The sequence below is a fragment of the Leucoraja erinacea genome, chromosome 42, assembly GCF_028641065.1.
Source record: "Leucoraja erinacea ecotype New England chromosome 42, Leri_hhj_1, whole genome shotgun sequence".
Lineage (NCBI taxonomy): Eukaryota > Metazoa > Chordata > Chondrichthyes > Rajiformes > Rajidae > Leucoraja > Leucoraja erinaceus.
In genome coordinates this window covers 1,748,219-1,771,787 of record NC_073418.1, presented here as the reverse complement: position 1 = coordinate 1,771,787, position 23,569 = coordinate 1,748,219, and the positions used below count along the sequence as shown (strand labels likewise).

Below are 23,569 nucleotides of genomic sequence, written 5' to 3'. Positions count from 1 at the left end.
TGCAACCGCAAAGGCGCGGTCGCCCCTGAGCTTATGCCGAGACCGCGGGATATTCAGCAGCCCAGGTCGGCCGATCTGAGAGACCAGGAGGTGGAGTGGTGGGTGAGAAGACTTTCAATGTAGGAGGGGGCAAGCCCATTGAGGGCTTTGTAGACGTAGAGGAGGGTCTTGAAATGTATACGGAACCGCACAGGGAGCCAGTGGAGAGAGGCCAGGATCGGGGTGATGTGGTCTATTTTTCGGGTGCCCGTCAGGAACCTCGCTGCGGCGTGTTGGACCAGTTGCAAGCAGGACAGGGAAGGTTGGCTGATGCCAGTGTAAAGAGAGTTGCAGCGGGAGGAGATAAGTGTGTGGATGATCTTTTCGATGTTATCAAAGTGGAGGAATTGTTTTATTTTAGCTATCGTCCGAAGCTGAAAGAAACTAGCTTTTACCTCGGCATTGGCTTGTTTGTCAAATTTCAGTGCTGAGTCAAATATCACGCCGAGGTTTTTGACGTGAGGTTTGAGTAGTGGCAAATTGGTAAGTCTAATGTTTAAATTTACTAAGGCAGGTTAACGCTCATAATCCAATACAACGGACGAAAATATAAACATCCTGGATTGAGACAAAATGCAGACTTGGCACACATGCGATACTTCCGGAAGTGAGGAAAACCATTAGAAACTGCAATGCTCAGACACAAAATGTTACAACATGTTGAATGATCGTGGCACCGGTTCAAATGAAGTTCCTAATTTCCTAAAGTTCTTAATTAAGTTATGTGTGTATTGTGCAAGGGCTTATATGTTCAGCCCCTAGAAGTACACAGACATGGATGAGTCGTTCGTCGGCAGATAAATTAAAAGGCATTTTTGGGAAACCGATTAGATCGAGTGAAACTACAAGGGTAAACATAACCTGATGGAAGTTGTATACAGGCCTCTGTAACCAGGATGTAGGGTAGAAATTAAATCAGGGGATGCAATCGGCATGTAAGAATGGAAATATTCCAGTGGTCCTTAGGGAATTCAATATGCAGGCAGGCTGGAAACATCTGAATTGAATCCGAAGAGAAGGGATTTGGAGAGTGCGTACGAGATGTCTTATCAGAGCAGTTTGCAATCGATCCAACTGAGGAAAATTAAATTCAAGATTTGGTGTCGTGAAACAAACTAGATTTGATAAGAGAACTTAAAGTAAAGGAACCCCCAGGAGGTAATGACCAAAATATGATAAACTTCAAATTGCAGTTTGAGGGGGAGAAGATACAATCAGATGTACCGGGAATAATGTTGAGCAAAGATAACTACAGCGGCATGAGTGAAGAGCTGGCTAAAGTTGCTTGGAAAGGGACCCTTGCAGGAATGACGGTGGAGCAGCAATAGCAGGAGTTACTGGGATAAATTCGGCCGACGTAGAATCTTTTCATCTTAAAGAATCAAGGCTGACATTGCAAGTGAAAGTTAGACTAAAACTAAAAGAGAAGGCATATACTATCGCAAAGAATAGTGGGAAGCCAGAGGATTGGAAAGCGTTTAAAAACCAACTGAGGTGACTAAAAAGAAAATAGGATGAGAAAAGATAAAATATTTTATCTTTTCTCATCCTATTTTCTTTTTAGTCACCTCAGTTGGTTTTTAAACGCTTTCCAATCCTCTGTTTTAGTCTAACTTTCACTTGCAATGTCAGCCTTGACTCTTTAAGATGAAAAGATTCTGCGTCGGCCGAATTTAGCTAGTAAGCTAGTTAATAATATAAAAGAGGATAGCAAACGTTTCTTCAGATATATAAAATGTTTGAAGCATAGGTTACCAGTGGTTCCCAACCTTTTTTAGTTCATAGACCCCTTGGGCTCTTTAATTTTTCTGTGCCCCCCCTAAAATTATTAGCGGAAAAAAGTGCCCCCGTCATTGAACCTGTGTCCCCCTAAGTCCCCACATGTTTCTGTTGCCCCCCTGAAATATGCCATGGCCATATGGCCTCAGGTTGGGAATCACTGGGTTAAGCGAATACTTCTCCAAAATATATTTAAAGCAAATGAAGCCATTAACATCAACACCAATTCGAAAATGGCCGTTGTTTACATTTTTTTAATATTTACAGATGAATAGCAGGTGTTGGGCGAAACAACGTTTCGTGTTTTATACTTACGGAGACCTCAAAGAAAAGAATTCCACTCTGCAGATAATTACAAATTGCATGCAATCCAAGATCAATATTCAAGGACGCTGTAACGCACGATTTTCATACTGCAAGAGTCATATAACCCAACTGCCCTTTGGCCCACCTCGTCAATGCCGATGAAGCCATCTATCTGAGTTAGTCCCATTGCACTTAGTCTATATCACTCGAAAGTTGTTTCAATAACTTTGTTCCATTGTAATTGTAACTTCCCTAACAACTTTTTCTGGCAGCTTACACACGACCGTCTGTGTGAAGACATTGATCCTATGTCCCTTTTAAACCGTCCCCCTTCCGTATATCAATGATGAACAAGCGTTACATTTCAGGAGTTATAACATTCGCATGTGTTTCAAAGTTCAGAGTCTGACAATTGAAAGTGAATTGATATGTTTATACGGCAAGTTGTGTTGTACATTTTACTTTCTCAGAGCGGATAGAATGACTACTCGAGTGCTCGTTCGATTATTTTTAGACTTTGATTACCTTAGTCATTATTAATGATTCCAGTTCTGAGGGAGTAAAGAAAATATGGACAGCATTCCGAACGCCCAAGATGCATTTGTTCAATTAATTCATATCAGCAGATGCTCAACGTTTAAAGAAATAATGCCGGGCAGTATATTATTATGAAACATATAAAATAAGTGCAGGAGGGGGCCATTCGGCCCTTCGACCCAGCACCGCCATTCATTGTGATCATGGCTGATCATCCCCTATCAATAACCCGTGCCTGCCTTCTCCCCATATCCCTTGACTCCACTAGCCCCTGGAGCTCTATCTAACTCTCTCTTAAATCCATCCAGTGACCCCCTCCCACTGCCCTCTGTGGCAGGGAATTCCATAAATTCGCAACTCTCTGGGTGAAAACGTTTTTTCTCAACTCAGTCTTAGATGACCTCCCCTTTATTCTAAGACTGTGGCCCTTGATTCTGGACTCGCCCAACATTGGCAACATTTTTCCTGCATCTAGCTTGTACAGTTCGTTTATAATTTGATATGTTTCTATAAGAGCCCCCCTCATCCTTCTAAACTCCAGCGAAGACAAGCCTAGTCTTTTCAATCTTTCCTCATATGACAGTCCCGCCATCCCAGGAATAAATCTCGTGAACCTACACAATCACAAGTATGTCCTTCCTCAAATTATGGTTCTATGTTAATACAGGTAGCACGCTCGCCAATATGTGAATTGCAAGGAGGTGGAAATAATAAAAACAGATGCATTTATGTTGGTATTATCGAGGTTAATATTCGGACTCTTCTTTGAATAACGGGGATCTTTTATAGTGACCCTCAAAAACGAAGGCAGTCACCATCTTAATACATCATATGAAGTCGAGGGAATTCATGGACATATGTGCATGATTCTAATTTTCGCGTCTCGATTTGGAGATGCATCTGCATCAATGGGATTATTTTAGGGCAGGGCATAATATTTGTTTGAATTTTAAACATCGAATAGAAATACATTATTTTGCTGAGTCTGTGATTCGTGGGAGAATTGTCCTGAAATGGAATTCGGGACCCGACCCTTCTGCAATGACGCGAGAACACACACATATATGTGGTTAGACCCTATATTCTGCAATGACGCTATAACACATACTGAAGGAGGGTCTCGCCCCGAAACGTCGCCTATTTCCTTCGCTCCATAAATGCTGCCTCAACCGCTGAGTTTCTCCTGCATTTTTGTCTACACGTATACGATTTCTTTCCCGTGTGCAATATTTATCTTCTGCCTTCATGTTTAACTGTAATACAGACGTTACTACAAATCCTTCCACTGAACTGTGCGAAGTACCCATAAATATATTGGAACTTGGATACGAGAGCTGCGGAGTTAAAACAATGTCGAAATAAATAATTCTGCAATTAAGCATCAGTTATCACTGTTAATACCAATTAATGCTATATTTACAGTATAATCCAGTGGGGTGGGAGATTGCAAACTTCACGAGGTTCGCCGTGTTGCGAATAATGCCATCAACCCGACGTGCACATACAAATAGATCAAATAGATCAAATCGACCTACAACTTTAGGTTGTGCACGTCATACGCAAGAAGAAGTATAATCCAGTGAGGGATGCGAGCTGCATCAACGTGCGACTGTGAGGGATATGATGTACATAAAGATGTAACACTGACGGAAACAGTGTGCATCGCAGTTAAACAAGTGTGTGTGGTATATGAATCATGAATTGCTCAACTATACAGGGGAAGTATTGTGCGGTGGAATGAATAGAGATGGGTGCCGTGTACGAATATTGAAACACCGTGTATCAATTTGAAAAAATGTAGCCGTTTGCGACAGTGTCTGATTTCATGTGGTGACATTCAATTATTCCATGTATTCCCTGATTCGATTAATCAGAAATGTGCAGCGAAGGGTGCTGCCTCCATCAGAGTTGCACAGCGGTGCAGGATGAGGTGGTCTATCACAATGCTTCATTGACGAGGTGCGGTTGTACCAGAGCGTTATAGAGAGGTTATGGATTGTACAGGAGTGTAACAATGGGTTGTCAATTGAGTATTCGGGTGTTCGAGCGATGGTTTTGAGATACATCAGCGTGTACATCGAATGTGTGAGATGTATCAGAGTTTTATAGCGATATGAATGGGGATAGCTGTGCTACAATGAGGATTGGAGAATGACAGGAAGGATTGTGGAGAATCCCGCACCAGTACATTCACGACCTCTTGCACCTCCGATTTGGAAATCATTCTTCGTCGTTATTCTCTATTGAGAAGTGCATGTCCGTACATTTTACTACTTTGTATTCCGTTGCCATTTTGACCCATTTAGGCCTCTCTCCCAACCTGCTGACGTCTTTCTGCAAATTTCCTTTTCCGTCACAGAATTGCCCTTCCACCAATCTTCGGATCATCCGTAAACTTGGCATGTTGCCGATGCCGACCTCTGAAAGACTGACGCAAAAGAACGTCACGCGAATTTCTGATGGGGTTAGATGCTAGTGGAACCACCAGTTAAAGAAAACATATTATTTGAGCAAATTTGTTTTACCTGCATCCTTTGCACGCAGACCTTCCTCTGTAAGATATTAGTCCAAAAACACACGTACAGCTGATGTGTTGCAATATGTGCCATCAAACGCAATCCAAACTAGTGGATTAGTTTACTATTATTATTATTATTACTACTAGTTTAGGTTCACGTTTAGATAAACAGCATCCTGACCTTACAAATTCTTGCTATTTCCGAATCATCTTTGGCTCTGGATTTCGAATCTCCATTTTTAAAAAGACCATTGGGTTATTTTTAACGGATGGACCAGAAAAAGGAAATGTTTTCACCACTACATTATCAAGGGCAGTTTCGGTTGGGCAAGACATGACGCTCTACTCAAAATAAGCTATACAAATTCTTAATATTGAGGATAATTAAGTAGATAGGATGAAGTTTCGAAAGCGTTGGTCCAAACATTTACTAGAATGTTGCCTGGGTTTCAGCAACTAAGTTACAGAGAAAGTTGAACAAGTTAGGTCTTTATTCTTTGGAGCGCAGAAGGTTAAGGGGGGACTTGATAGAGTTCTTTAAAATGATGAGAAGGATAGACAGAGTTGACGTGGATAAGCTTTTCCCATTGAGAGTAGGGAAGATTCAAACAAGAGGACATGACTTGAGAGTTAAGGGACAGAAGTTTAGGGGTAACATGAGGGGGAACGTCTTTACTCAGAGAGTGGTAGCTGTGCGGAATGAGCTTCCAGTGGAAGTGGTGGAGGCAGGTTCGATTTTATCATTTAAAAATAAATTGGATAGGTAAATGGACGGGAAAGGAATGGAGGGTTATGGTCTGAGTGCAGGTCGATGGGACTAGGGGAAAATACGTGTTCGGCACGGACTTGAAAGGCCGAGATGGCCTGTTTCCGTGCTGTAATTGTTATATGGTTATATGGTTATGAAAACGAAGACATCAATTTTGCATATCAGTATTGATGCCTTTAATGTCTAACCCGAAACATGTCTCAACTTAGAAGGCGATGATGTGCAATGCGCCACACATCCAATCGCAAAGCTAACCATAATATGATATACACATCTTTACAAATGTAGGTATTATTTAGATAGGGGCATAAAGCGCAAACATCCAACGTCGTTCAAAGGATGTTGAGAAAGTATATTTACAAATTAAGGGCACGGAAGGCTTACCAGCATCTTGGACTCTAGCGTTCAGTTTCCCTATTTCTGTAACAGATAAACCATGCAAAGATTAATTCCAACTCTCCACAATGTGGCATCTCATTTGTCAGTTCGTGAGCAACGGATGAATATGATATAAATGCATTATTGTCATGGTATAAATCTGAATATTCTCTGATTATTTCGAAACACTAGCATTTTCGGTGGTGTTTTAAATATATTTCTCTGTGTTATTGCCGAATTGTTAACATTATAAAATAAAGTCTAGTTTGATAGTTCAGTACGAATATATTTCACCTGGGTTATCCCAACATTAAGGAAGAGCAACGTTCCCATATATTGTAGATAGATTGAAGGAGTGGGCCTCGGAAGGTTATGGAGAGTAAATGGAAACTGGGAATTTAAATCTCAAATAGCCATGTCGAATGCCTATAAACATTAATTAGAGCGGTGGTATTTCACTTATACTTACGATTAACATGTGATAGGAAAGACATTGGCGGTACGTTGTTCAACCCACTATTTGTACGCAATTAGCACGTTTCCGCCATTATCGTGCGGGTTTCCTGTGATATTTCTCTGATGGGAGGGCGGTGGAGGCGGGATCTCTGGATGCTTTCAAGAGACAGCTAGATAGGGCTCTTAAAAATAGCGGCCAGGGGATATGGGTAGAAGGCGGGAACGGGGTACTGATTGGGGATGATCAGCAATCATCACAGTGAATGGCGGTGCTGGCTCGAAAGGCCGAATGGTCTACTCCTGCACATATTGTCTATTGTCTATTGTCTATTTACTTGCATCAGCCAAGATACATTTTGATTTTTATGTGTTGCTATGTGCAATATTTCAATTTGCTGGTGTCTTCGCTACGAATTGATATTGCTGCGGGATACGTGTTGTTAATTAGTTGTCACCTAGTTGCCAAGAGTTGTGTTTAATGCAGAACACAAATAAACGGCGCAAAGATAATGATTCAGTAAAAATCAAATCAAATGTTTGGATTGATGGTTTGAAAATAATGCAAGGCCGAACTGAAAGTTTGTAAATAGATATTTGAACTCACCGATATCTTTTACAAGTAGTTGCCTCACTGCGAGAGAATAATTGATTGGAATTAACACAACTGAACACAATAGTGCTTTATAGTCACTATCACTAACATTGCACACATCGAACCTGAAAACACATATTAAACGTTCGCTCCATTACAATGCAGAACACATATCGTGAACTATATTGATAGCCGTGGTTATCGGCCTAGTATATATTAATAAATAATTCACATTTTGAAAATTACACCTCTAGATATCCGTGTTTTAATTATATTTTCCTTTCGTTGCGAATTAATTTCCTAATTAGTGAACTGAGCCTAAATCCACGCGATCATTAACAGCTTTATGTAGAATATATATGAAATATTAGAAACTAGCCTGGAGGTGTCGAGTGAACTGTTGACACACACTTTAGGTTTTTTAAAGATAGACACAACATGCTGGGATAATTCAGCGGGACAGGCATCATCTCTGAAGAGAAGGAACAGACATTCCGGGTCGAGATCTTTCTTCAGACTGGTAAGGGGGAAAGGGAAACGAGAAAGATAGGGGTTTCCATACCGATTCAAACTTTCACGGTAAATCGTGTAGCTCTGTAGGCAGTAGTGGAGCCATCGATATTGTACCAAATTGCCGGTGGTAATGATGTGATCGTCACCCCCGGACTAAAATGTAGGTCTGGCGACGAATATGGCGCCCCAAACTCTCCCCCCCCCTCCAAAAAAAAAAAACCAATCGAATATCGCACATAACATAATGCCACAGACACACAACAGATCAAAGAAAAATCAAATCAAAAACACCTCGTTCCTGCGATTTGATATTTATTACTCACTGCTCGCTTGAAGAAGCTTCTTGCATTCTAATAAGAAAAGTAATCAACAAGCAAGTAAACAAATGATAAAGGCACGTTTAAGAGTTGAAGAAAGATTATTATCTGAATGGTTGCCGATTAGGAAAAGGGGAGATGCAACGAGAACTGGGTGTCATGGTACACCAGTCATTAAAAGTAGGCTTGCAGGTGCAGCAGGCAGTGAAGCAGGCGAATGGTATGTTAGCATTCATAGCAAAAGGATTTGAGTATAGGAGCAGGGAGGTTCTACTGCAGTTGTACAGGGTCTTGGTGAGACCACATCTGGAGTATTGCGTACAGTTTTGGTCTCCTAATCTGAAGAAATACATTCTTGCCATCGAGGGAGTACAGAGAGGATTCACCAGACTGATTCCTGGGATGTCAGGACTTTCATATGAAGAAAGACTGGATAGACTTGGTTTGTACGCGCTAGAATTTAGAAGAATGAGGGGGGATCTTATAGAAACGTACAAAATTCTTAAGGGGTTGGACAGGCTAGATGCAGGAAGATTGTTCCCGATGTTGTGGAAGTCCAGAACAAGGGGTCACAGTTTAAGGATAAGGGGGACATCTTTTAGGACCGAGATGAGAAAAACATTTTTCACAAAGTGAAATTTCTGGAATTCTCTGCCACAGAAGGTAGCTGAGGCCAGTTCATTGGCTATATTTAAGAGGGAGTAAGATGTGGTCCTTGTGGCTAAAGGGATTAGGGGGTATGGAGAGAAGGCAGGTACGGGATACTGAGTTGGATGATCAGCCAAGATCATATTGAATGGCGGTGCAGGCTCGAAGGGCCGAGTGGCCTACACCTGCACCTAATTTCTATGTTTCTATATACGCATAGCAATAGAAACATAGAAACTAGGTGCAGGAGTAGGCCATTCGGCCCTTCGAGCCTGCACCGCCATTCAATATGATCATGGCTGATCATCCAACTCAGTATCCCGTACCTGCCTTCTCTCCATACCCCCTGATCCCTATAGCCACAAGGGCCACATCTAACTCCCTCTTAAATATAGCCAATGAACTGGCCTCAACTACCCTCTGTGGCAGAGAGTTCCAGATACCATATCAGGTATCTTCATGTGAATCGTTTGAAGTGAATGACAAACCCTTAGTAGAAATACATTACCATTGAATGGTTCATCATCTCTGTTGAATGAGCCTGTGTTGAGAAGGAAATGTAATAATGTCAGAGCTGTTATAACTGACGTCATGAAAATACCTATAAGAAATTCCATAAATGCCAATGCCTCGCAAAAGGTTAGCATTAAATTTGCACCCTCGAATTCGAGAGGAAAATAGCTTCCACTGAACACATGAAGCCAATGTGTTCAACCTTTCTACGTAATATGCATTGCCCATTTGTAATAGAGAAACTGTCACATTTCGCACATCTATATCTTGATAAGATACAGATATATCTTGATATTCGCAATGATACTAGCGTCTCGTTGTTCTGTACCATCTCTAATTAATACAGCATGCGATGAACTGATGGACAATGGTATTCTAATTGCAAATAAGCGGCATCAGTTTGCTGGTCGTAAAATACTCAAATCATCCATTATTTCTGTTTTCATGTTAATGTTATCAGTTTGAAGAATTGTTCAGTTTATCAATTCCAATTTGCGTACTTTTGGACATTCTAACTATGATTCTCGCTGTTGTCTTCTGCTACTTATGTTGTTAAAATTATAATAATAATCATAATAATAACGATCCGAATCATCACGAAAAGACAACCGTGGAAACCTTTTTAGTTGCAATACCTTTTAATAATGGAAACCTTTTAGTTTCACTGTCTTAGGCAATTTCCAAAAACGCAAATGGGACTGGGCTCCATACACGATAAGCTGTCAATTGTCGATTGTCATTTGTTCAATTGTTCAATTGCCAAATTGCCAATCTTTCAACCTTTGCAGCCTTGCACCTTGAATAATTGTTATCTCTTGTCCCTCTAACCCCCCCTCCCCCACACATACATAAAGAATCTGTTGAAGGGTGCAGATCTACGTTCTCCAGGTATGCTGCATGACTAGCTCACTTTATGCAGTACTCTGTGTCTTATTGTCCTAAAAAGAAGCTGCAGTTATTTGTTTCTCCTTTGATAGAAACAGGTATGTTGAAATGGTCCCTAAACCCACAGGGCAGGGCAAAGACCTCCATGCATTTCTGTCGACAAAACCCTCCGTGTCCCATCTTAGTAACGAGGTCCCTGTTTAATTTTCTGCGCAATCGCCACATTTACAGACGTCGACACGCGAGTCTGCACTTGCAAGGAAACATTTCGACAACATGAGATGATGATATGCTTATGGAACACCATTTATATACAAGGGGATGTACCTGGAATTCTGGAATCCGCTGGCATAAATCAAACCAGAAAAAAGAACAGAATTAATCTATGTTGAATAAGTTGAATAAGTTAGGTCTTTATTCTCTGGAGCGCAGAAGGTTAAGGGGGACTTGATAGAGGTCTTTAAAATGATGAGAGGGATAGACAGAGTTGATGTGGACAAGCTTTTCCCTTTGAGAATAGGGAAGATTCAAACAAGAGGACATGACTTCAGAATTAAGGGACAGAAGTTTAGGGGTAATATGAGGGGGAACTTCTTTACTCAGAGAGTGGTAGCGGTGTGGAATGAGCTTCCAGTGGAAGTGGTGGAGGCAGGTTCATTGGTATCATTTAAAAATAAATTGGATAGGCATATGGATGAGAAGGGAATGGAGGGTGATGGTATGAGTGCAGGCAGGTGGGACTAAGGGGGAAAAAAGATGTTCGGCACGGACTTGTAGGGCCGAGATGCCCTGTTTCCGTGCTGTAATTGTTATATGGTTATATGGTTATATGGTTATATGTTACAATGGGAAACAAATTACACTTATTAATAATAATAATTCGTCCCTTAAGCTTGATTATTATTGATAAGTATTGTGTATTAATTATTGCGGGAGTGAAATAGCCCTGTGAACTAGATGTACCTTGGAAACATCTGATTATTAATCTTTTCATACCATCTTCAGTTAAAACGTACAAGGTCGACCACGCACTGAAACGGAGAAGAAATGTGCACCATCTATTTGCGTCCATGTCACGAGTGTTGGAGATGCCCATCTTAATCCATCTTTCAAAGCCTTCTCCAAAATAAAACCATTCGGAACTTCGCGCGTAAGTCGGGAGAGCCGATCCACAGAACAGTTCAAACAATAGAAATGTACCTTCCATCATCGTGCAATCTCTTCCCTCACTAATTAGGCGTAGTTTACATTGAAACATAGAAAAATAGAAAATAGGTGTAGGAGTAGGCCATTGGGCCCTTCGAACCTGCACCGCCATTCAATATGATCATGGCCGATCATCCAACTCAGTATCCTGTACCTGCCTTCTCTCCACACCCCCCTGATAGGTTTAGCCACAGGGGCCTCATCTGATTTCCTCTTAAATGTAGCCAATGAACTGGCCTCAACTAACTTCTGTGGCAGAATGTAGTGTCAGGAAATACGAAGTAGAGCATCAAACAAAACAATTAAAATAATAACTGGTAGGTATCAAAAATGCTGGAGAAACTCAGCGGCTGCAGCAGCATCTTTGGGGCGAAGGAAATAGGCAACGTTTCGGGTTGAACCCCTTCTTCAGACCATTCGCTCCATAGATGATGCTGCACCCGCTGAGGTTCTCCAGCATTTTTGTGTACCTTCGATTTTCCAGCACCTGCAGTCCGTTCTTAAATAAATAAATTAATAACTGCACTGGTAGAACAGGTACATTATAATATGTTGTGCATAGCGTCAGCTGATGGAAAAGCGACTTATTTATGAACTGAAAACACGGTCGATGTAAATAACACGTATTTCCCTTTTTAAAATAAAGCTCACATGCTTCCTTAATCTTTGTCTGCAGTTGGATAATTTCTAGAAAAGAGAGAAATTGTTATCAAAAGCTAATGTCGGCCTTGTTTTACCTTGGAGTCGTTTATTTTTAAATATACAAGAAAACAATCCCTAAACCAAGAAATGAACGTTCGAGATGTTTCATTTTAAACTGGCAAAGCATTATAAAATATCTGGACTCGCCCAACATTGGGAACATTTTTCATACATCTAGCTTGTCCAATCCTTTTATAATTTTATATGTTTCTATACGACACCCTCTCATCCTTCTAAACCCCAGTGAATACAAACCTAGTTTTTTCAATCCTTCCTCATATGACAGTCCCAGGGATCAATCTCGTGAACCTACGCTGCACTGCCTCAATCACAAGGATGTCCTTCCTCAAATTAAGATTATATTGGAAAAAAAAATGAATAGCAAACATTTTAAATTTACGAAATGCATCTCTTTGATGCATTAGGCAGAAGTCTAAAGATTGGCTGGATATACTTTCCAGGATACTAGCTGAGACGGCCAGAATACTGGACTCTGTACCTGCATTTTTTAGCAGAATCTGTCGCACTGAAAGCAAATACATGAATGTAAACGTGCATACATTATGTCATAGATACCAATAAAATGCATCGAGGAACGTACTTTATTTAACATTAGACTGTTTAGTGCTACTTCGGGAATATTACGAACGGAATATGAAATCGCCACTCAATAATGACCCAGAAGATTTATTTTTTAACATTACCAGACTTTTCCACAACGTGTTTATTACGCAGTATGCCAAATGTCGCGATGTTAATTCCATGTACGTAATCTTACTGATCTCCATGGCGTTGATCTCGAAATCGAACGTTTAAAATAAATATCTAGTTAAAAATTTCGATGCACTGTATTATAATCACAGTCCTGCTTTGACTTCCTTGCAATGTATGCCAATGTATTTCTATAGAACAATGCTACATAGCCTTCCATTTGCCCTTCGTCTATTTGTCGCCGTGGGTAGCATTTTTAGCAATAGACGCAATATGTACCATTTGTATGTTGGTGCAAATCAAAGTTTGTTTTCGGGGAACATGACCCTTAAGTAAATGTAGCTCATGTTTTCAGACGCAGCTGTGGCGTCAGAGACTGTACTGGTTACATAAATTCAAAACGCTAATCTTCCAGCCAGGTAGGCTGCAAATGCATTACCCTAGTAATATATTTCTGAGCATCCAAGCAATTGCTTTTCTGTGACATACCGTGATTCCCGAAGTTGTAACGTTCTTGTGGCAAAACGAATGAATTGGGGTGGATGCTCTGGCGAAGTGCACATGTTTCAAATAGAACCTATTTTAGGTATGGATTATCTTAGGGTTGACATATATCTATTTCAACGTATGTCCACTGGACTGTTAAATGCAGGATTTTACTTAAATTTGTAATCGCTTTGTGTTTGGCACAAAGTATTGCATAGAATTTGTCATGGAAATATTCTAAAAGTTGGCTCAGATATAGTATATATTTATTGTCATTTTCCTGAGTACTCACATACCCAGAGGAAATAAAAAAACGTTGCTCAACCAGTGTCCATTCAGTGTGCAGTAAAAAATAAATAGAAATAAAAATCCATATATCATGAACAAATTAAACACTCTACTCTCTACTAAACATCAACAGGCGTTCCGATCGGCAGCGGCACGACAGTGGCTCTGCTGCAGTGTGTCCAGGTTGATGGTTGGTGCGCGATACTTTGGCAGGGGGCAAAGTCCGTTTATCAGTCTTATAGCCTGCGGGAAGAAGCTGAGGAGCATCCTGCTGGTTTTGCAGCTAATGCTCCTGTACCTCTTCCCAGATGGCAGGATGGAGAATATGTGATGCGATGGGTGGTAGTGGTCTTTGATGATGGAGATGGCTCTGCTGATACATCTCTTCCTGTATATGTCCAGCAGGAAAGGGAGTGGAGTACCAATAATCCTGCTGGCGGTCTTCACAATCCTGTCTAGTTGGTGCCGTTCGCACGCCTTGCAGCTCCCGAACCAGGAAGCGATGCCGTAGGTCAATGTGCTCTCGATTGTCCCCCTATAAAAAGTTCGTAGGTGTGTAGTGGGGAGGCCTGCTTTATGTCGTCATCGGAGAGGGTGTAGTTGCTGCTGGGCTCTCTTGACCAGTGCTGTGGTGTTGGTCGTGGACTTCAGGTCATCTGACATGTGGACTCCTAGGAACTTCACGCTGCTGACACTTTCCACATCAGCTCCATCGATGTGCAGAGGTGTATGGTGTTGTTTTCCCGCCCTCCTGAAGTCAACCACCATCTCCTTAGTTTTTCCCACGTTGAGAATGAGGTTGTGGGATTTGCACCATCCTGTGAGCAGCTCCACCTCCATCATGTACACCGACTCATCATTGTCACTGATGAGACCCACCACTGTTGTGTCATCAGCGAACTTGTTGATGCAGTTGTTGTTGAGTCTAGCAGTACAGTCGTGTGTAAGCAGACTAAACAGCAGGGGGCTTAGGACAGCCTTAGGGCGAGCCAGTGCTCACGGCTATGGTTTTTGATGTCCTACTGCCCACCCTGACTGTCTGCTGCCGTTGAAATAGAAAGTTCAGGACCCAGTTACATGTGCCAGCATCAACCCCCAATAGCTCCAACTTCTCCACCAGCTGCTGCGGAATGATTGTGTTAAAAGCAGAGCTGAAGTCTATGAAGAGGATCCTGGCATGTATTTTTCCGATCAAGGTGTGACAGTACGAGGTTCAGTGTTGTTGAGACTGCGTCCTCTGTGGATCGGTTGGCTCTGTAGGCGAACTGCAGTGGGTCTAGGTCGGCAGGTAGACTATATATGATGTTAATGCAATTTGCCTTTGCTTCGCGTCGTTGCAAAACTATGCCAGGAATTCCTAGAAAGCAAAACAAATGAGCACGTCTTTTCACATTCTACTTACTTGTCTTTTGGAGCAGTTCTTTGCATTCTTAAAGACAAATGGATAGGTACATACGCGTCAGTATAAGACGATAACAATTCAAAACGAAATCTTCTGGCACTTTACGTATTTAAACAGTATTGGTTTAAATTAACTGCACATGCTAGGCATCCGAAAAATCAGTCCAGAAAATAGCGGGATCATTTTTCGGATAAACGACGACCTCAGGAAGAGAAAACGACGCATTATTTCAGGTGGAACTAAAAATGATGAGGTAAAACTTGTTATGATTGGTGGAATGCTGCAGATATAATTGTCCTTCTGGAAGGTTCTCCATCTCCGCAGCGGAACTTTGGAGCTCTGTCAGAGTGGCCATTGGGTTCTTGGTCACCTCCCTGACCAATGCCCTTCTCCCCCGTTTGCTCAGTTTGGCCGGCGGCCAGCTCTATGAAGATTTCAGGTGGTTCGAAACATCTTCCATTTCAGGATGACGGAGGCCACTGTGCTCTCCGTGGCATGCAATGATGCAGATTTTTTTTAATACCCTTCCGCATATATGTGGCTCGCCACCATCCTGTCTTAGAGGTCTACGGCCAATTCCTTCGTCTTCATGGCTTGGTTTTTGCTCTGACGTGCACCGCCAACTGCGAGACCGTATGTAGATAGGTGTGTGCCTTTCCAAATCATGCCCAATCAATTTGATTTACCACGGGTAGACTACAATCAAGTTGTAGAAACATCTCAAGGATAATGAATGGAAACAGATAAATAAATTTGAGTGTTATAGCAAAGGGTCTGAATAGTAGTGTAAATGTGATATTTCAGTTATTTCTTTTTAATTACTTAGAAACAATGTCCAAACACCTGTTTTCTCTTCTTCATTCTGGGGAATCATGTATTGATTGATGATTAAAGAAAATAATTTAATCAATTTTAATATGCTGCAATATAGCAAAAATGTGGAAAGAATGAAGGGGTCTGAATACTTTCTGAATGCACTGTATATCTAAATACAATAATAACGTCGCCGGCATGTTACACTAAGGGCTCTTCGCATTATTTGTCCTGCTTGATATTATATGTTGCTGCGAATGAAAAAGGCAATACATCGAGATGTGCATTGGGCTGCTGTTATATAATCTCCAACGAAGAGATTTAAGGATAGATAAGCTGATACGTGTTGAGCTGGTGAAGAGGGCATAGTAGTTTTTTTTCGTTCTGTTTATGTCGCCTTTTGGATGGATCATTTTATGTTCATTGTTATTTTATTGCCTCTTCGTGTCAGAAAAATCTAGTAAGTATCATAAAGACATATAAGCTCTCAAAGACATTAAATGTCAAAAAAAATCTTCATGGTTTTTTTACCTAGATATCGTTCCCATATGGGCGCTCCTAATAAAATAAAAATACAAAATTCAGTATTGCTCACTTTAACCTTAGACGATCAATTATATATCATCGTTAACATAGAAACATAGAAGATAGGTGCAGGAGGAGGCCATTTGTCCATTCGAGCCAGCACCGCCATTCATTGTGATCATGGCTGCTCATCCACAATCAGTAACCCGTGCCTGCCTTCTCCCCATATCGCGCGATTCCGAAGGCCTTAAAGCCAGTCTTTAACAGTCGAAGGAGGTCGAAGGAGATCTTCTTCGTAGGCGAGAGAGGTATTCAACAGTCTTAGGAGGTCGTGCACATTGTCGCGGAACCTCGTAGGAGGTCTTATGCCACCGCGACCTTGATTTTTCTAGTCGCTTTAGGTCGCCAGAGGTCGCAGTGGAATTGCCAGAGGTCGCAGGCCACCTGATCGAATTAGGTTGCGAAAAGTGATACAGCAAATGCTCCATGATATAGGCCAGCAAGGTGGCAGGCAGTTAGCATGGAAATGAGGACTCCAACGTGATAAAGACGGGTCAATTATTAGGTATATATGAGTACAAGTGTTAAGGTTCGATTTCCCAAATTACTGAACACTCCATTCTTCATCATTACCTGACAAGGGTCAGGGAATTTCCCAATACACGTGATCCATTATTAAGTGTTTTGTGAACTGCATATTTTAAACATCCCAGTAATAATTTCAATGTTACAGTAATTACTGTCACTCTGCATCTGTGCCAAAGACATGAAGGTTTTAGAATACTTGAGTGTCATATATAATTAGATTATTCATGTTAAAACGAAATTAAAAAATCTGACATAAAAGTAGACTTTGAAATAATTAGAACCCGTGAACGAATACAAACGGATAAATAAATAGACACCTTAAAGAAACACAAAATAATAAGTACATGTTGTATTTGCATATCCATTAAGTAATTCAGTCTCAATTTTAGAGACACGGCTTGTGGACCCTATGGTTTGAATGTGACACATAATGGGGAAAACAGGACTTACTCACTTGATTCAGCTGATGATCTTTTATCAAATATTGGAATAACTCTTTCGTACCTTTGGTATGCTGCAGATTTTTGTGCTGATGTATCTGTTTTGGAAATATATCGACCTCCTCGCAGAATAGAACCACATTTAAAATTATCTTTTGTGGGATTGCAAGTAAAACCACGGAAAGGAACATTACGAACAAAGTCTCCTCCAACCGCCCACTTAGGAGGTTATTTGGTTAAAAAAAAAGAAGGAAAAAAGAAGCGGGCAGGGATACAGAAATAAAAGGCGAATCAAATAGATTTAAAACCAACTGAAAGGAATGATGTCCCTGGATTTGAAGAGACAAAAGACGATATCAATTGGAAGAAGGATAAAGCAAATCTGTAGCTGAGAGGGGCGCTGGATCAGAAGGGAAAAGATAAGAGTCTCCAGCGACACCTAGTGGAATACCTCAACGGTTGTTATACCTGTAATCGTAACTTGTATCGTTTGTGGCTTTGTTATCGCTAATTGTAATAATCCGTGTTATTTACAGAAATATATATCACGAAAATAGAGCGCTTGCAAAATGTCAGCGAGTCTGTTGCACTTACTGATCTGTCCAAGTAGAAAGTTCAACCTGCAAACATGTCCATACCACGAAATGTTAACAGTGAAGAACACATTTACGTTTTGTTTTTATATGTATGGAGATCGATTTACCTCTCCAAATTTTAATTTCCAAAATACAGGTCTTAAAAGTGCAAAATACAAACGTACCTATACATTTAGCAGCCAGGTCCTTACCTTCTTCTCCTGCAAATGTAAAATAAATATGTGGAGCTGCGAGGTATATATTAATTTGTACACCTATTTATTCGATTTCTAAAAAAGCATGTCAAACCAGACTGCAGCATCCCAGATCCAACCCGCTCATCATATTTTCACCTCATATAGTGGTGATGTTTCTGAAGCCCTAAAACATCAAATGAACCTAAAAGCTTGTGCTGCATTTAAAGACTATCGAACATTTAAGACAATTCGATGCACTAACTCAGATTTTAGCGCATAACCAAAATTATATTTAATCTTAAATTACGTGCTACGTGTAATTAATTACAATGTCTTCGAATAAGTAAAGTTAATATGAGCAAACACTTACTTTCGTTAATACCCAGCTTTCAACGGAAGACAGCGTTCCCATTCAACATGTCATCAGTACTTGACACTAATCCGCGGGCAAAGAATCGTTTTCTCAGCTCACAACATTGAGTCCGTGCACAATGTGAAAACCGGGGTGCTTATAGATGGAGACCTGAAACGCGGGTGGAAATCTGGAGATCCGCCATCGGATTAATCCCCATCTTTCTCCGTGTTTCCGGAACGTGGACGTCCTATAACGGGCACATTAAGACTGGATATTCCATTAACTACGCGCCAACAAATTCTACCAACCCATAGCAGGAGCATAACACCAACATCAAGATTCTTTACTGTATGATATTCTCTGCACTCCTGCCATAACTGTCAACTACATGGGTCAGGGCACGTCGATTGAATGTCCAAGGCTAGGTTTGATGAGACTGATAATTCCACCTTTTCAGTGTTGTTGACAGAGATAAAGCGACCAGGCATGGAAACGGTTCAGTTTTCAAACACCAAAGGGCAACGTTTAGCCTAACAAATACTATCACGAACGCACATTCCTCCTAGGTTAGGATCGAAGATAACAGCAGTTAAAATTTGCCATTTTTCTTCTAACGCCCGAAAGCGACACATTAATTTCATCCTACGGCTACATTTTCCTGATTATGCCTTCTCTCCTATTTCCGATTCCACACTAACTTTACTTAATATGGTAAAGGGAAACCATTACTAAAAACATAGTTTGTTTTATTATTCTGTCTGGTGCTGAAGGAGATCTTCAGTTGCTTCAATTGTCCCGGAAAATTTTAAAGTATTATATTGTTTTGGCATTGCATTGCCAGGAACCATAAGGTCAAACATAGGGATAAACATAGTTGGGTAGAGGCAAAATAAACTCAATTCCGCGCATATTAATTGAATTCAGTCTTACCGGCTTTCAGTTTTGATTTCAATTCTGGAGATGAACACAACGTTCATTTCACACACATTCCGACAATGTCAAAATATACAACATTATGTATACACCAAGGAGAAATAATGAAAAGCTATGTTAATATTACATGCATTATTTTATATATTCAGGTTCGTTCGGCGTTGTCTTGTGTTCTATAATGGAGGATTGTGATATTGATTTCAGAAGTTGGTTGTAATAATTGTTTCGTTAACTTCTCACCTATCCCTCGAAGGTGGAACCTGCTTCGATTTCCTACCCTGCCCTCACTCCATAGCCCGACACGTGTATTGTTTTAAGATGACTGGCGATGACAAGGATGTTGCCGGACAAGCAGTTTGGAATTGCAAGGAGTTACTAAAGAGTCTCAGATTGTTTTCCCTGATACAAAAGATGGTGAGGGGTACCCTTACATTTTTAGCAAATCGTGAGCGCGGCATGCTTAACATGCATGATCACAGTATTGTTTCCAAGGATTGAGGAATCTAAAGCATTTCTGTGTCCACATATATGTATTATATTACGCCGTCTGCACACTTACTACGCCTTTGCCCGCCAGGATAGACTCGGCTTGTACTCGCTAGAATTTAGAAGATTAAGGGGGGATCTTATATAAACGTACACAATTCTTAAGGGGTTGGACAGGCAAGATGCAGGAAGATTGTTCCAGATGTTGGGGAAGTCCAGAACAAGGGGTCACAGTTTAAGGACCAGGGGGAAATCTTTTAGGACCGAGATGAGAAAAACATTTTTCACACAGAGAGTGGTGAATCTGTGGAATTCTCTGCCACAGAAGGCAGTTGAGGCCAGTTCATTGGCTTTATTTAAGAGGTAGTTAGATGTGGCCCTTGTGGCTAAGGGGATCAGGGGGTATGGAGAGAAAGCAGGTACAGGATATTGAGTTGGATGATCAGCCATGATCATATTGAATGGCGGTGCAGGCTCGAAGGGCCGGATGGCCTACTCCTGCTCCTATTTTCTATGTTTCTATGTTTCTCTGTGGAATATTTTAGTTTCTTACACTGGCACTTTTACAGCTGTTCCTCTATTAAATTATATCCACATGGGTCCAATCCTCTAGTGAGCTCATCCATGAAGACTTTGGCCTTACCCTAGATACGGTGCGAAATGTCTTGCCTGTCCACTTAAGACTTCAGCCTACCGCGGAATCTAAAGCTTTTTCTCATGGACCAGCTCTCCACCGTTGCATTTCACTGCATTGTTGCATTTCTCATATTTATTTGTACGAAATAGCACCTAACACAGAGAGCAATATAATGATTTCCCACCTTTGAACCCGTGCGTCTTTATTCCCCTGACGATGACTTCCTTCTGGTTTCATCCTCTCATCAGATGAATCAGATGAAACTTGATAATCTTAGTCATATTTTCTACACTGCAAGAATTCGCTGCAATCCTTATCGATGGATGGTGGACGGTACCATCCCCCCGTGCAATTTCTTCTGCTGCTGTACCACAACGACGTCCATTTCCCGATAAGGATCCCGGTGGTTATTATGTAACTGATTTCTCCCTCAGCTCTAAACCTCCACACTAAATTCCAGCCAGTGACCCATTTCCATTTTCTAATGAAGATCTTTATGCAAAGTGATGTACGCAGTGGTTGCACAACAGTTTATTTCCAAATTACCTTTAATTTCCATAGCCTTTTCAACTAAAGGAATGGACAAGGCAGACAGACAATTATTTGGAGCAATAGTTATATATTTTAGCAGCATCCTTGAGAGTTTCTGCATACTCACTTTTTCATTGTAACTATCACTTTATGTTCAATTATCAGATTGTTCTCTGAATGATATTCATAAATTTTCACACAATACCCTGCAGGCTGAAAATTGCAGTTTGCACTTTCACCGCATAGTGGTTGACACATTTATCATCTAAATATAATACTAATTTTTCATGGGTCAAATATGGCCCATGCTGTAGTGTCGAATAAATGAAATGGTAATCTATCACAATTAAAAGGTGTTTACATACCACCCATGACTAATGAACGTCATGAATGCCATTAATGGGATAAAGTGGAAAACTGTACAACTCTTGGTAAGTACAGCAACAAAGGATTTGCTCATCTTGACTGCCATCATTTGAAAATTTATGTTCTGTGTTATAGGCATACACATTCTACCCAGTGCCCACTGTCAATAAGATACTCACGGGTGAGCAACTATGATGGTATTTTGATATCTTCAAGCATATTTCGTGCGTGGCACAATTGATAACTTTGGATTATTTTAACTGCCGCGATATTAAGCTAAACGGAAACTGTGCAATGCATAAATTTAGTCTGCAGATTTAGATATATAGACAGTACCTTCCAACTACCCTAATTTCAGAACTATCGCAGTGATCGAGAGATTTTAATAGTTATCTGCTAAATCTGTATTATAAGTTAGGAAGTAGAAGTTCCGCACATACAGATTTAATGGCACGCAGATTATAGGAATTATAATTCAAAATGTTCGAATCCTAAGAGAAAAATAAATTGAGGATCACCGAAGTACAGCAGCTAAGTGGACCTTGTCTGCATGTCTTTCTGATTGGTGATTATTGTTGATTATTTTCTAATGCTTGATTAAATTTCTTGGACTCCATGACGTCTACAGTTCAATTAAAACAATCCAAAACTTATGTGTCTATATTTTCGTAGTTACGTTTTCACTGGATGTTAGAAGTTAGTTCTATTTCCAGTTCAGATTGGAGGCAGATTGTGTTTACTGATTACTTACTGTACGTTGTCAGAACAATCGGCGCCTTTTTTTTCCGAGTTCAATATGTCAGGGATTGGAGTCGTAGCTTTGTGACAAGGGAAAAGCTTTAAAGCATATATTTTTTACACCGAATGTGGCGAGTGCCGGAAACGCACTGTCGAGTGCGGTGCTGGATGCAAATACGAGAGTGGCATTTAAGAGGATACTGGAGAGGGCCATGGATATTTGGAGGAATGGAGGAATACAAACCACGTGCAGCGTTTAAACATATTAATTTAACGGCATCACGTCGGTATATGCATTATGGGCCGATGGGCCTATTTCTGCGTTGTCCAGTTCTGTGTCGTATGTGCTATTTTCCAGTTGTCTTGTAGCCGAAAACAATCATTTGGTGTCTTTGCTGCCAATTGAAGAAAGCAAGTCACAGGTATATTGTTAGTGCATTTTCTCTCATCTTCAACGAGACGTTAGTTTAGATGAAGAGATTCATAAAAAGTACGTCCTCTCAATTTATTTTCCATGAATGAGAAGGGAATGGAGGGTTATGGTATGTGTGCAGGCAGGTGGGACTAAGGGGAAAAAAGTTGTTCGGCACGGACATGTAGGGCCGAGATGGCCTGTTTCCGTGCTGTAATTGTTATATGGTTATATGAATTGAAATGCAATCTTTAATATGGATTGTTGCTTCCGGTGAGTTTTCTTCGTGTTTTGAACAGAGGGAAATTGCATTGCAAATAACAAGAACATGGTAGGTTACAGTACTTGAACTTTGCGAATGGTATTGTACATTACCCAGTTTTATCTGTAACGTCTCATTTTCTGTAAGCAAGAAAACGTTCACGCCTCAATTTTGTATTTGCTGTGGTACAGGACAACAGAATACCCAACCGACTGACCAGGCATTAGATCCAATGATGAACTTGGGAACTACGAATGTTCATGTTGTATGGCGGAACACTATAAAATATTAGTATTTTTGGTCCACGGTCGAATTTGTTTCCCAGTATAAAAAATTACATTCGGTCAACGAATTCTTTGCAAGCGCCGTGTTATTTTAGCGTATAATCAATTGCATTGAGAAGTCATATCGATGGAAGTTTTTCCTCAGTGCCCGTATAAGACCCCCAGACCACACCATATATTTAACTCTCAACTGACTATACTGCAATGTGAATAAAATATAGTAATGGATACGTCCACATTCCGTGAACGAGTGCGCAAAATGTCAAGGTATTATTTTAAAGGCGAAATTAGACCTACCGACCGGGTTCTACCTTATCGGAATCAGAAGTAATATAATCTCCATTGTAAAGCCGGAACATGTCTTGACTATCGCTAAATCTAC

The 23,569-nt window shown here is 40.7% G+C and overlaps 2 long non-coding RNA genes across 2 annotated transcripts; both read right to left on the bottom strand.

Annotated features, from left to right (window-relative positions):
• Positions 1–4,434: 4,434 nt before the first annotated feature.
• Positions 4,435–9,396, bottom strand: LOC129714843 (uncharacterized). The gene is made up of 5 exons (XR_008726415.1): positions 9,361–9,396; positions 8,211–8,237; positions 7,387–7,413; positions 6,333–6,368; positions 4,435–5,213 (listed from the first exon to the last, which is right to left on the bottom strand). It is a non-coding gene; the product is annotated as an uncharacterized LOC129714843 (long non-coding RNA).
• Positions 9,397–10,571: 1,175 nt separating this feature from the next.
• On the bottom strand, positions 10,572–17,173 carry LOC129714842 (uncharacterized). Its single transcript, XR_008726414.1, has 5 exons — positions 16,390–17,173; positions 15,046–15,072; positions 12,658–12,684; positions 12,108–12,143; positions 10,572–10,595 (listed from the first exon to the last, which is right to left on the bottom strand). It is a non-coding gene; the product is annotated as an uncharacterized LOC129714842 (long non-coding RNA).
• Positions 17,174–23,569: the final 6,396 nt, after the last annotated feature.